This window comes from Rhinoderma darwinii, chromosome 10 (genome assembly GCF_050947455.1).
Source record: "Rhinoderma darwinii isolate aRhiDar2 chromosome 10, aRhiDar2.hap1, whole genome shotgun sequence".
Taxonomy (NCBI): Eukaryota; Metazoa; Chordata; class Amphibia; order Anura; family Rhinodermatidae; genus Rhinoderma; species Rhinoderma darwinii.
In genome coordinates this window covers 88,958,715-88,970,836 of record NC_134696.1, presented here as the reverse complement: position 1 = coordinate 88,970,836, position 12,122 = coordinate 88,958,715, and the positions used below count along the sequence as shown (strand labels likewise).

Below are 12,122 nucleotides of genomic sequence, written 5' to 3'. Positions count from 1 at the left end.
ATAATAAGAATGATTATTATATAATTTAATAAATGGTTTCCATTCTCCACTTAATCTTTGCTTACGGTCAGTGAATGGAAGCAATCTTCAGATGCAGAAAACCCAACCTGACGTGCTTATTTCACACTGCTGCAGTTTGTTTCAGTGTAGGCAATTCTCTGTAAGGCCTGATTCACACTGCACTTAATCTTTCCATCGAAAGTATATGGGTCGGGAGGATTCCCGACCTTTACCTTCGGCAGAAGGTAGATACATATCCTACTGTATAGGCATACAGTGGGATACGTCGCCCGAACTCCTCTGGCACAGCGCTAGTTAAAGTGCTGTGTATAGGGAAGCCCCTGATGTCACTGTCCACATATGGACAGGGATGTCAGGCGCTTTCAAATACGAAGGCCCCGCCCAGAGCATCACAAGCGCTCTGGCCGGGGACTCCTGTCTTGGGATAACCATTGACGTCACAGTCTATATATGGATAGTGATGTTAGGAGCTTTGATATACCGGACGCTCTGTCTGGGGATTATGCTTCTGGAGGAGCCCCTGACGACACTATCCATATATGGACATTGACGTCAGGGGCTTCTTCAGGGCCGGAATCCCCAGGCCGTGCGCTACTAAATGCTCTTCCCGGAGACTCTAGCCCTGGGGAAGCTCCCTGAGGTATACATTTAATGTATGCCTCTGACGGATGCCATACAATGGTATTCGTCATACATGAGCTCCCATGTTTAAATAAACTATAGCGCACGGCATTCTTTATTTTAGCGGTATCCCGCAGGACGGAATAGCGCAGTCTACTACGTTATTTCATCCTCCGAAAAAAAGGCATACCGACGTATATCAGCCTGACAGAGGCCAAAAGGACACTCTTTTGGTTTCAGTCGGGCTAATGGAGCCCTATGTCCCGATGTAGATGATAAACGTAAGTAACAAACGTTATGTGAATCAGGCCTAGAGATCTAGGCTTGTTCTCAATGAATGGGAATATTCTTGTTTACATCCAGAGACTGTAAACGTTTACAGACCTAACCCCTTCGCAACCGCCACCTGTCTAGATGGCGAGCGATACAGGTCCTGAATCTACAGCAACATCTTTTGGCTGAGGGTATGTTCCCATGGCTTATTTTCAGACGTTTTTTGGGCCGTAAACGCCCCGAAAAACGGCTGAATATACGGGGGCTGAACTCCTCCAAACATCTTCCCATTGATTTCAATGGGAAAAACGGCTTTCCGTAAAAAAGAAGCACATGTCCGTTTTGGGGCCGTTTTCTATTGGGTCAATAGAAAACCAGCTCCAATAATAGCCGTAAAAAATTGCATCAAAAAACGCTTGATGCCTAAAAAACGGCTGAAAATCAGAGGCTGTTTTCCCTTGAAAACAGCGCCGTATTTTACAGCCGTTTTTGACTTTCCGTGTGAACATAGCCTAACAGCTCCTGTACTAAGGGAAGTCTCCTGAATACTCTCGGGATCGGAGGAACCTCTGAACCAAGCCATTTAACCCTTTCATCACCACGGTCCGTGACCTGCGGCATGATCAAAGTGTATTCCCCTCTTCAATTGTGTCACCGGGTTTCCTGGTGACCTGATCGGAGGCTGTCTGTTTTGTAAGTCTACTTTTAGGGCTCAGTATGTATTGTCCTAACAGCAGCCTGTGTCATAGTAAGGCCGGATTCACACGAGCGTGTGCGTTTTGCGCGCGCAAAAAACGCGGCGTTTTGCGTGCGCAAAAGGCACTTAACAGCTCCGTGTGTCAGCCCCGTATGATGCGCGGCTGCGTGCTTTTCACGCAGCCGCCATCATTATGACACTCCGTTTGGATATTTGTAAACAGAAAAGCACGTGGTGCTTTTCTGTTTTCATCCATAGTTTTACAGCTGTTGCGCGAATCACGCGCGTCCCACGGAAGTGCTTCCGTGTGGTGCACGTGATTTTCACGCACCCATTGACTTCAATGGGTGCGTGATGCGCGAAATACGCTCAAAGAACGAACATGTCGTGAGTTTTTCGCAGCGGACTCACGCTGCGTAAAAATCACGCCACTGTCTGCACGGCCCCATAGACTAATATAGGTCCGTGCGACGCGCATGAAAATCACGCGCATTGCACGGACGTATATCCCGTTCGTCTGAATAAGCCCTAACACAGTATAATGTACTAGTATACAGGAGTAAGAATAAAATAAAGTTGTTAAAAAGTTATGCCTTCATGGAACAAAAAATAATATTAAAATTATTTAGTATAAAATATTTTATTGCCCATGCATTACCTAAAAACAAAAAGATACGACATTAAATATTTACACAACCGTAATAACCTAAATATTTCATTTAATTGGTTATTTAGCTTGAAACGTGAATGGTATAAAATAATAATATAAAACAATAATACTGAAAAACTATAAATAATGAACACAGTGATTTGTTTGTACTCTGGAAAAAAAAAATAGAATATCTCCCGCATAAAACAAGGCCTCGTACAGCCACGCCAATGAGAAAAAAAAAAATTATGGCTGCTGAAAGAAAGAAAGGCAAAAACTAAAAAAAATGTAGCTGGTCATTAGGGCCTTTTCAGGCCTGGTCAATAAGGGGTTAAAGTGGTTTCAAGAATTAGAAAAAAAATAGCTACTTTCTTCCAGAAACAGCGCCACACCTGTAAATGGGTTGTATGTGGTATTGCAGCTCACATCCATTGAAATCAATGGGACTAATCTGTAATGCCACATTCAACCTAGGGACAGGTGTGGCGCTATTTTCAAAAGAAAGAAGCCATGTTTTTGTAATCCTCGACAACCCCTTTGATACTCCTCACAGCTGGGCGTTTGTTCCAATTGTATCCAGTCCTCTGTGATCTAAACCGAGGACTGTAACTTCGGATAAATGAAATTTGTATAATGGTCAGGTCCTAGCTGGCAGAGTTAAAGATGCACTTCCAAAGCCAGGATTGTATCAACAGCAGGGGGCGCTATTCATCCAACAACAAGGTCATCTCTCTCATCTCTCTTTCAGATGTTTTTGGTCACTGCGTGTGAACATACCCTTACATATTGAGCATGCCAGGTGCGTAAATAGAGATGGTGTAGAAGTTGCACTTGCGCCCGGACCCTGGTGCCCAAACGCCTTTCTGCCCCATATGAGGACACCAGCACCGTTACTGACGTGCCATAGTAAGGCTATGTTCACACGCTGAGTGAAAAATGTCTGAAAATATGGAGCTGTTTTCAAGGGAAAACAGCTCCTGATTTTCAGACGTTTTTTAAGCCACTCGCGATTTTCGCAGTGTTTTTCGCTGCATTTTATATGGCCGTTTTTGGAGCTGTTTTCCATAGAGTCTATGAAAAACGTCTCCAAAAATGTCTCAAGAAGTGACATGCACTTCTTTTTCGCGGCCGTTTTTTTACGCGGCCATTTTTCAAAACGGGCGTGTAAAAAAATGGGCCGTCGGAACAGAACGCCGTTTTTCCCATTGCAATCAATGGCCAGATGTTTGGAGGCGTTCTGGATCAGATTCCTCAGCCGTTTTTCGGCCGTTTACGGCCCGAGAAACGGCTGAAAATAAGCCGTGTGAACATACCCTTACAATTTTTGCACTGGGGCCATGAAGCCTAAGGGTATGTGCACACACACTAATTACGTCCGTAATTGACGGACGTATTTCGGCCGCAAGTCCCGGACCGAACACAGTGCAGGGAGCCGGGCTCCTAGCATCATACTTATGTACGATGCTAGGAGTCCCTGCCTCGCTGCAGGACAACTGTCCCGTACTGTAATCATGTTTTCAGTACGGGACAGTTGTCCTGCAGCGAGGCAGGGACTCCTAGCATCGTACATAAGTATGATGCTAGGAGCCCGGCTCCCTGCACTGTGTTCGGTCCGGGACTTGCGGCCGAAATACGTCCGTCAATTACGGACGTAATTAGTGTGTGTGCACATACCCTTAAGTTACGCCTCTGTGACATGCTATGGTTTATGCCACATTGTGCCATTACAAATACTGGTGTCTTATGTGGCAGTGGGACGTTGTGCGCCTTCAGCCATCAGGGCTCGGGTGAGAATGCTACCTCTGCACCCTCTATAGCTCCGCCCCTGCATGTTACGTATGCTAATCGCATCGCTACCCAACCTGATTGGCCAAGAGGCATGACACAGTCGCGGCCACGGCAGAGGAGTTGCAGCCGTGATGATCTGGTGCCTCTCGGCCTGTTGGGATTGATGAAGAACAGTATACTCATTGGGATTAGAAAAGTAGAAATCTGTATCTCACCCCCTCCGGGTACAATCTTACACTCTGCCAAAGCTTAGGGTATGTTCACACGCTAAACTAAAAACGGCTGTAAAATACGGAGCTCTTTTCAAAGGAAAAGCCTCTGATTTTCAGCCGTTTTTTGGGGAAAAACGGCTCAAGAAGTGACATGCTCTTTTTTTTTTTACGTGCCGTTTTTCAAATGGTCGTGTAAAAAAATGCCCCATCGGAATGAAACACCGTTTTTCCCATTGAAATCAATGGGCAGATGTAGGGAGGCGTTCAGCATTAAGAAGTTTTTCGAGGTGTTTATGCCCCGAAAAACGGCTGAAAATAAGCCGTCTGAACATATCCCTATTCTTGATGCTTCTCCCTGGATATAGACTGTCTGTGAAGTATATAGCACATCACTATATGAAATAGCTGCATACACCTGATAGGCCAGGTAACATAGCCCCATGTTATATGATCTGTGTCAGGTTCAACGTGGGGGCTAACAAGCAGAATCATCAATGGCTTCCATGGCCCCTTTATCCTTTAGGCAAAAACCTGAGTTGGTTTCATTCCTAAACTACGATTCTCTTACTCCTGAGAATACGCTCCAGGTTTTATCTCCGTTTAGAATATGAAATCTCTAGTTTGTCATTTAACCCTTTAGATATAGTCCAGATTCAGGCACAATTGTATTTTTCTGTGATCGTTAAAAGGAGAAATCTGATAATTAAAATAAGCTATATCAATCATGTCTGAAGGGTCACGTTGGGGGTTGTCTGGTTGCTGGAACTCCTCCAGATGTCCAGAACTCATTGGTACCAGTGCTGATTTCTATGGACAGATGACCGTAAAAGAGCCGCCATCTGAAATCAATGCACCCCAATGATCAAATAAAATAAGTCTCTTCTTCATCTCTTGGACAACAACCCCCTCGTCTTACCCCAAACATACAATGACAGCGAGACCACTGGATGTAAAAAAGATTAGTTATCTCACCCCCAACCCAGCACAATTCTCAGCCTGTGTGTCAGATCAGGCCGAAACATTGAGACGTATTTTCAGATGTAGACAGTACATAGAAGTTACAATTAAGATGCCACAGACGTAGTTACCAACATTCCAGAATGTGAATGGACTATTCCTATTTTTTGAGCGAAATCCTGGCAAATGTTTGTCCCTGGAAATGACTCGCAAATGCAGGGGCGAATTTAAGGAGTTCGATCACTCCCCCAAAACTACACCTGCAATTTTTTTATTTTTTTAAGTCAGTCGTTATCAGTTGAGTTAATCCAATACATTGGCCGATCTCACTCACCGTATCCTCCTCATTTTTTTGGCCAGCGTCAGAACTTTGTGTGCCGAGACCCCAAGAGCTGAAGAGGACCCCGAGCTGCTCAAACGGAGCGAGGAACAGTGAGTAAATAGAGGGGGCCTGATATTTATTTGGGGGTTTAGTCTGGTTTAAAAAGGGTTATCTGGGCGTTTTAAATATTGTACTTTTAGCTGCAAACGGTGTAGTTGAGTAAAAAAAATGTAACACACATCTTCTAATCTCCTGCTGCTCCAGCGATGCCAGTCCATGGTCCCCCGCCAGTCTCTGCTTACAACGGCTGGAGTTGTGATGTCAGTACTATCTGACATGTCACCACTCCAGCCAACGACTGGCCAAAGTGGTCATGTGCCGTACTTCCTCAGATTGTCGATCGTAATCCCTCCCCATATATAGCGATGACAGTATACAGGGAATACTCGAAAAAAGAATCGGCATTCAGACAATACCCACCTTACGGCAAGCCACAGCCAGACAAACGACACTGTCAAAGCTGCATCCTGTGATGCCCCAAAATACAAGGTTGGTCAGCACCGTATAGATCTTAAATTCCATTCCTGCTATGTTCACTATACTTACAAATGTCAGGTTCTTAGTGCACATTTTGATTAAATTGTGTGAGCCCACCTGCCACAAGACGACCACTTAAGTGAGTCCCTAACCTAAACAGACCCCTCTCTTCTGCGCCTAAGACTGCAGAATGAACTCAGGGTTGGTAGGAACAGCTTCATCTTTATGAAAACCCCTTTGAACAGGTGGAAAGGGTGAATGACACAAAAAGTCCCGCCGCAATGCTTCAGATTATGGTCAACTACCAAAAGATCAAAATGTCAAGAGACACTCCAGTGAATTTTTTTCTATTTTATGGCCCCCGTTTGTAAAGTAAAAGGTAGGGCAGGTTACCCTCTTACCGGTGCATTGTTACCGAACTATGCCGTCCGCAATTATGTCACATGCCTGGCCGATTCCTACAGCGTCTGCTGTGTGGACCGGAAATCTCTTTCACGGTGCATTCCTATGAGACTCACATTGAGCGTCTCAAATGAATGTATAGTGAAAGAGACTTCCGGTCCACACAGCAGACGCTGTAGGAATCAGCCGGTCACAGTGCGATCACGTGACATAATTTTGGCCGGGATAGTTCGGCAACAATGCGCCCGGTAAGAGGATGACGTGCTCTACCTTGTACTTTACAAACGGGGCCACAATAAAATCATTCACTGGAGTGTCTCTTTTATCTTGTCCAAAAATTGGCATCCAAAATGTAGGATTCTGGCTCCGCATTGTTGGACAATATTTTTGTAGGGCGACCATTCATAATCTAATCTAAAGTTTATTTTGCGTACACCTGACCGGTGGCCAGTTGGACTTTATGAAAGAACATTTCCAGAGGTGATGGTGATGTTTGTAATACTAATCGGCCAAAAGTACGGATTGTCATTGATCAGATGCCCATTTTCTCGCTCATGTCTATGGCCAACTTCGCAGTAACTGAATTCAAAATCCACAATAAAACGTAATAAAAAAAATTAAATCAAAGAGAAGTGTGGGCAGGTGGCATTCTTGAAAGATGGGCATCAAAGAGGTCCAGCCTACTAATGAGGGGGCACTATATGTCACTAGGATGAAGCCACCTGACCACCTCCAATTAAAGACGGGCCCATCCCTTTATCTCTTACCCCTTTTTAATCAGAAATTGGCCCCATGCATCGTGGTGCTAATCCAGAAAGTTGGCAACCCAGTAGGTCTTCTGTTCCTCAGGGCCCTCGCCTCTCTGTTTGCCTATTGCTGGATTTGCATGCCAGTCTGTGTGTATGTTGTGGGTGTGTGCACTTGTGCGAGTGATTGTATCTGCTCTCCAGCTATGCTGTACTCTGGCGCTCGTGTATCGTCATCACTCTCTTGCGTGCTTGTATAGATGAACACGTTACACCCGGGGCTCTTAGAAAAAATTTGGTTTCACAGTTTATCCAATGCATGACCGGCACATCAAGCTTTAGATGGGGTGGGGGGGGGGGGGGGGCAAGCGTTTACTATATAAAAATGTACAAAGAAATACATTCTTCCCCTGAGCGTTTAGAGGACTGCAAGCTGCGACAAGCCCTTGTATAAGAGGGACAGGCCTCAGTCACCGGCCTCTCATCTACTCTCCTTTTGAACCAAAGTCTTCACAGAAATCGACCTTGTCACTGTATTTTTTTTTTAAGAATACTAACCCTCAAAAAAGATCTTGCGAGACAGGTTTTTATTATATTCTCAATACCCTATTCAGCCATTTTTCATCTAGGTCTTCTACACCTGTTACAGATGCTGGGTGACAATTACTTATGGCATCCATTACACTGCCCAAAAGCGTTGTCACCACGCTTATAAGGGTATGTTCACACGTAGTCAACCAAAACGTCTGAAAATCCAGAGCTGTTTTCAAGGGAAAACAGACCCTGCTTTTCAGACGTTTTTTTACCAACTCGCCTTTTTTCCAACTCATTTTTTTACCAACTCGTTTTTGGAGCTGTTTTCATTGGAGTCTATGAGAAAACAGCTCCAAAAACGTCTGAAAGAAGTGTCCTGCACATAATGTATATAAGTGTCCTGCACTTCTTTTGACGAGGCTGTATTTTTACGAGTCGTCGTTTGACAGCTGTCAAACGACGACGCGTAAATAACAGGTCGTCTGCACAGTACGTCGGCAAACCCATTCAAATGAATGGGCAGATGTTTGCCGACGTATTGGAGCCCTATTTTCAGACGTAAAACGAGGCATAATACGCCTCGTATACGTCTGAAATTTGGCCGTGTGAACATACCCTAAAAGGTCTATAATGTGCACAGTTATACTGAATATGTATTCTAGAATATAACGCTAGGACCCCACCGATACAGGTTCAATCTGGCCCACCAGGGTACCAAAAAGACCCTCCGGTGGGCCCAGGCTCTGACATAATAATAGGCCCCAAAAAGATCCAGCAGAAGACAACCCCATTTGGAGATGATTTTGGAGGGAATCACTTGTCACTAGGGTCTATTTCTGATGGGATGATTCACAAATCACTAAAAAGAAGACGAAATTTATACCCCATCACTGAAAAAAAGCCATACTAAGGGTATACTCACACGGTATGAATTTTTGCTGAATTTACATACAGTTTTGCAATGCGTTTTTTTTATTTGTTGCGGTAATTTAGTGCAGTTGTTTGTCACGCAGTTTTGAGTGCGGTTATATGATCTTTTCAAGACTCTTCGGACGTACTTCCTTTCAATATGCAGGATACTAGTGGACTTACACGTATTTATTCAAAGCGGTTGCGCATCAGTAATTCCAACACGCCGTTTCAAAACGCGCCTCAACCGCACCGTGTGAATATAGAGTATATTCACATTGTGCGGTTAATTACTGCGATTACCTCATAACACAGCATTTTTTTTCAAAATCGTGGCAAAACGATTTCACGGTAATAAACCACATTTTAAACTGTACCCTCACTTACCTTACAAAAAAAATAGGGGAGTTGTCCAGACAAGGGGGGGGTTCTTACTGCTGACCTATACACAGGATAGCTCATCAGTATATGATTGATGGAGTCCGACACCCGGACCCTGCACCGATCAGCTGCTCTGACTGCCAGAAGAAATGTAGGGGTCGGTGGCAGAAGCAGATGGCTCCGGTCACAGTACAGCGGCCATGCTGCAGTACTGAGGATCTGCTTCCGGCACCGACCCCTACATAACATCCAGTGCCCTCAGGAAGCCGTAACAGCTGATCAGTGTGGGGTCCTGGTTTTGTGCCCCCCACCGATCATATACTGATGACCTATCCTGTGGATAGGACATCAGTATGAAAAACCGCCACGTGCCCGGACAACCCGTTTAATCTAGTTGCATGACTATTTTAGTCGCTATTTGGTTGCGAGTCGCACTCAATTTCGGCTTTGCGACATCTAAAAGACACCCAATGAAAGAAAAAACGTTGACACGTCACAAATAGATTGCAGAGTCGCATTGAAGTTTATGCTGTAAAAGTTGTGTGCGATTTGCGACCAAAAATGCAGCAGATGTGGATTTTTTTGCAACTGTGGTGTCGTGGTCGAATCACGTCTACATTCACAAGCATTACTAGCAACGTGACCTTGCGATCTTCGTGTCTTGAAATCCTCAGTGGTGGGTGTGAGAGTGGATGTTCATCAGTATTTTGCACTTGTGCCACCTCCCTCTTGTAAGGGTATATTCAGATGGTGCGGTTGTTGCTGCGTAGCCGATAACCACCCGCCAAAAACTGCAGATAGCAAAGGTGAAACTCATTAAAACCGTGGAAATTCACTATATAGCCGCACCCTAAAGGCCTTATTCAGACGAACCAGTTATATTTCCAACAGCCGTCACACGGACCTATATAATTCAATGTGGCCGTTCCCACGGCCATTTTTTCAACAGACCGTGTGAAGGGTCCGTGAGAAAATAGGACATGTCCTATTCTTTCACGCTTCACGCAAATCACACACAGTACACGGATGCGCATCCATGTGCCGTGTGCGGTTTTCACACACCCATTGACTTCAATGGGCGGGTAGGTGCGTGAAAACATGAGTGATTACAGCACACGGACGAGTTTTACGCGCGGCGGAATGAGCCCTTATGTTCTGTGAGTTGTTGTGTACATGTTCTGTATAGATGGAATCGTTTTCCCCGGTGAGCCCAACCTCAGTCGGATTCTAAAAACGAAGGCGGTCACTCAGGTGTGTTTATATCTCCCAATCACTTCTATAGAGACTAACCCTGTGTAGTTGAATCCCCACGAATCATAATTTTATGACACATCTTATTGAAATGTCCTTTAATAATTAATATTTATATGCAATTCAGGGCCTTGGTGACAACTCCAACGATTCAATTAATGGGGTTTCCTGGGACTTTAAAATAGGCCATCACTAACAGATCAATGGGGTTCCAACTATCGGCACCCCCACCGGTCAGCTGAGTGAAGGGGCTGCAGCATTGACTGCCCCCTTCATTATTTACCAGCCACAGCGCCATACATTTAGGGCCCATGCACACGACCGTGGAGTTGAGCTGTGGCCTGTGTTGGAGCTTGGTCCCATTCTTTTGAATGGGACTGAGCTGCAGTGCCAGAAACAGCCACAACTAAATGTATGGCACTGTGACTGGTAAATAATGAAGGGGCCTGTCAATGCTGCAGCCCCTTCATTCAGCCGATCAGTGGGGTGTCGGTAGAAGCGCAGCATCCCTGTTGTAAAACATGCCTCTTTGTTGCGGATTTTACCTCCGTACTGAATTCAGTGGGGAAAACCCGCAACAGAAGATCAGCGATTCCGCATCATAAATTGACATGCTGCGGATTAAAAAAAACTACACTGACGGTCAATTTATGAACTTTTTTTCTGCAGATGATTTTTTCCGCTGTGTGTGGATGACATTTGTTAAAATCTCACCCACTCTGCTGCTACTTTACTATGCTGCGGATTTTCTGTAATTAAATCCGTTGAGGACAATCCACATTGTATACGCCCTGTGTGTTCCTACCCTGAGGGTATGTTCCCACACACAGGATACGCTGCAGATGTTCTGCAACAGAAAATCTGCAGCAGAACCGCTAGAAAAACGCTGGTAAATCGGTTATAGAAATCCGCGCCAAATAGTGCGTTTTTCCTAGTCATATTGTTGCGGAAACACTGAGGTTTTTCCGTAGTGGTTCACCTGCGGATTTAGTGTTAAACATTCATTATAACAAAGTATATGTGCACCCGTGGATTTCCAGCGGTTTTTACTGCGTTTACGCTGCGTAAAAAAAACACAACAACATAAATCTATTGCAGAATTTTTGCTCCCCGTTGAAGTCTATGGGCCAAACACGCAGCATAAATTGACACGCTGCGGAATTGAAAAACGCACCACAGAACACTTTATGCACGACTTTTCTGCGGTTTTTTTTTCGCAGCTTGGGCATGAGATTTTCTAAATCGCATTCACTTTGCTGCTACTGTAAATGCTGCGGATTTTCCACACAGAATGCCGTTGCAGAAATTCCGCAGCGTTCACACTACGTGGGAACCCGGCCTGAGGGGGCCCAATGGCCTCTCTGCCACATAAAAAGACACCAGTGTCATAAAGGCTACATGGAAGGTGGGGCCCCTGGTACACATTATATTGGGGCCCAGTATCTTCAATTTCTGCTTCTGAGCATGTTTTATAGAACTATTATTACTCAATAAGTATATTCCAAACGCAGAGAGAGATAAATTCCACACATCCAATTTTTACAGTGATCTATTGCTGCTAAGCAAAATATATAAAATGAACATGAAGTACAAAGTAAACATTTTGATCAAACTGTAAAAGCCCAAATGCCTCTTCACGGCGACCCCTTATTAGTGAGTCCCTACTCTAAAATTAGGTGCAGTACCTTATATCAACCAAGCACCTGCATGGGGAGGACCCCTGTTAGCAGGCTAAGCCCCCTTGGCTTTGGACCCCATAACCCACAGCAACATAAAAGATCAAAACAGCTCACCTTTCCATGAGGCCTCAATCAACAAGCAG

General features: G+C 44.8%; 1 long non-coding RNA gene across 1 annotated transcript in view; it reads right to left on the bottom strand.

The window, feature by feature from the left end:
• LOC142662182 (uncharacterized) overlaps positions 1-9,836 on the bottom strand; it is a 63,935-nt gene extending 54,099 nt beyond the window's left edge. The window contains exon 1 of the long non-coding RNA XR_012850880.1: positions 9,694-9,836. This is a non-coding gene — a long non-coding RNA (uncharacterized LOC142662182). The remainder of the gene's footprint in view (positions 1-9,693) is intronic.
• Between the last annotated feature and the right edge of the window lie 2,286 nt (positions 9,837-12,122).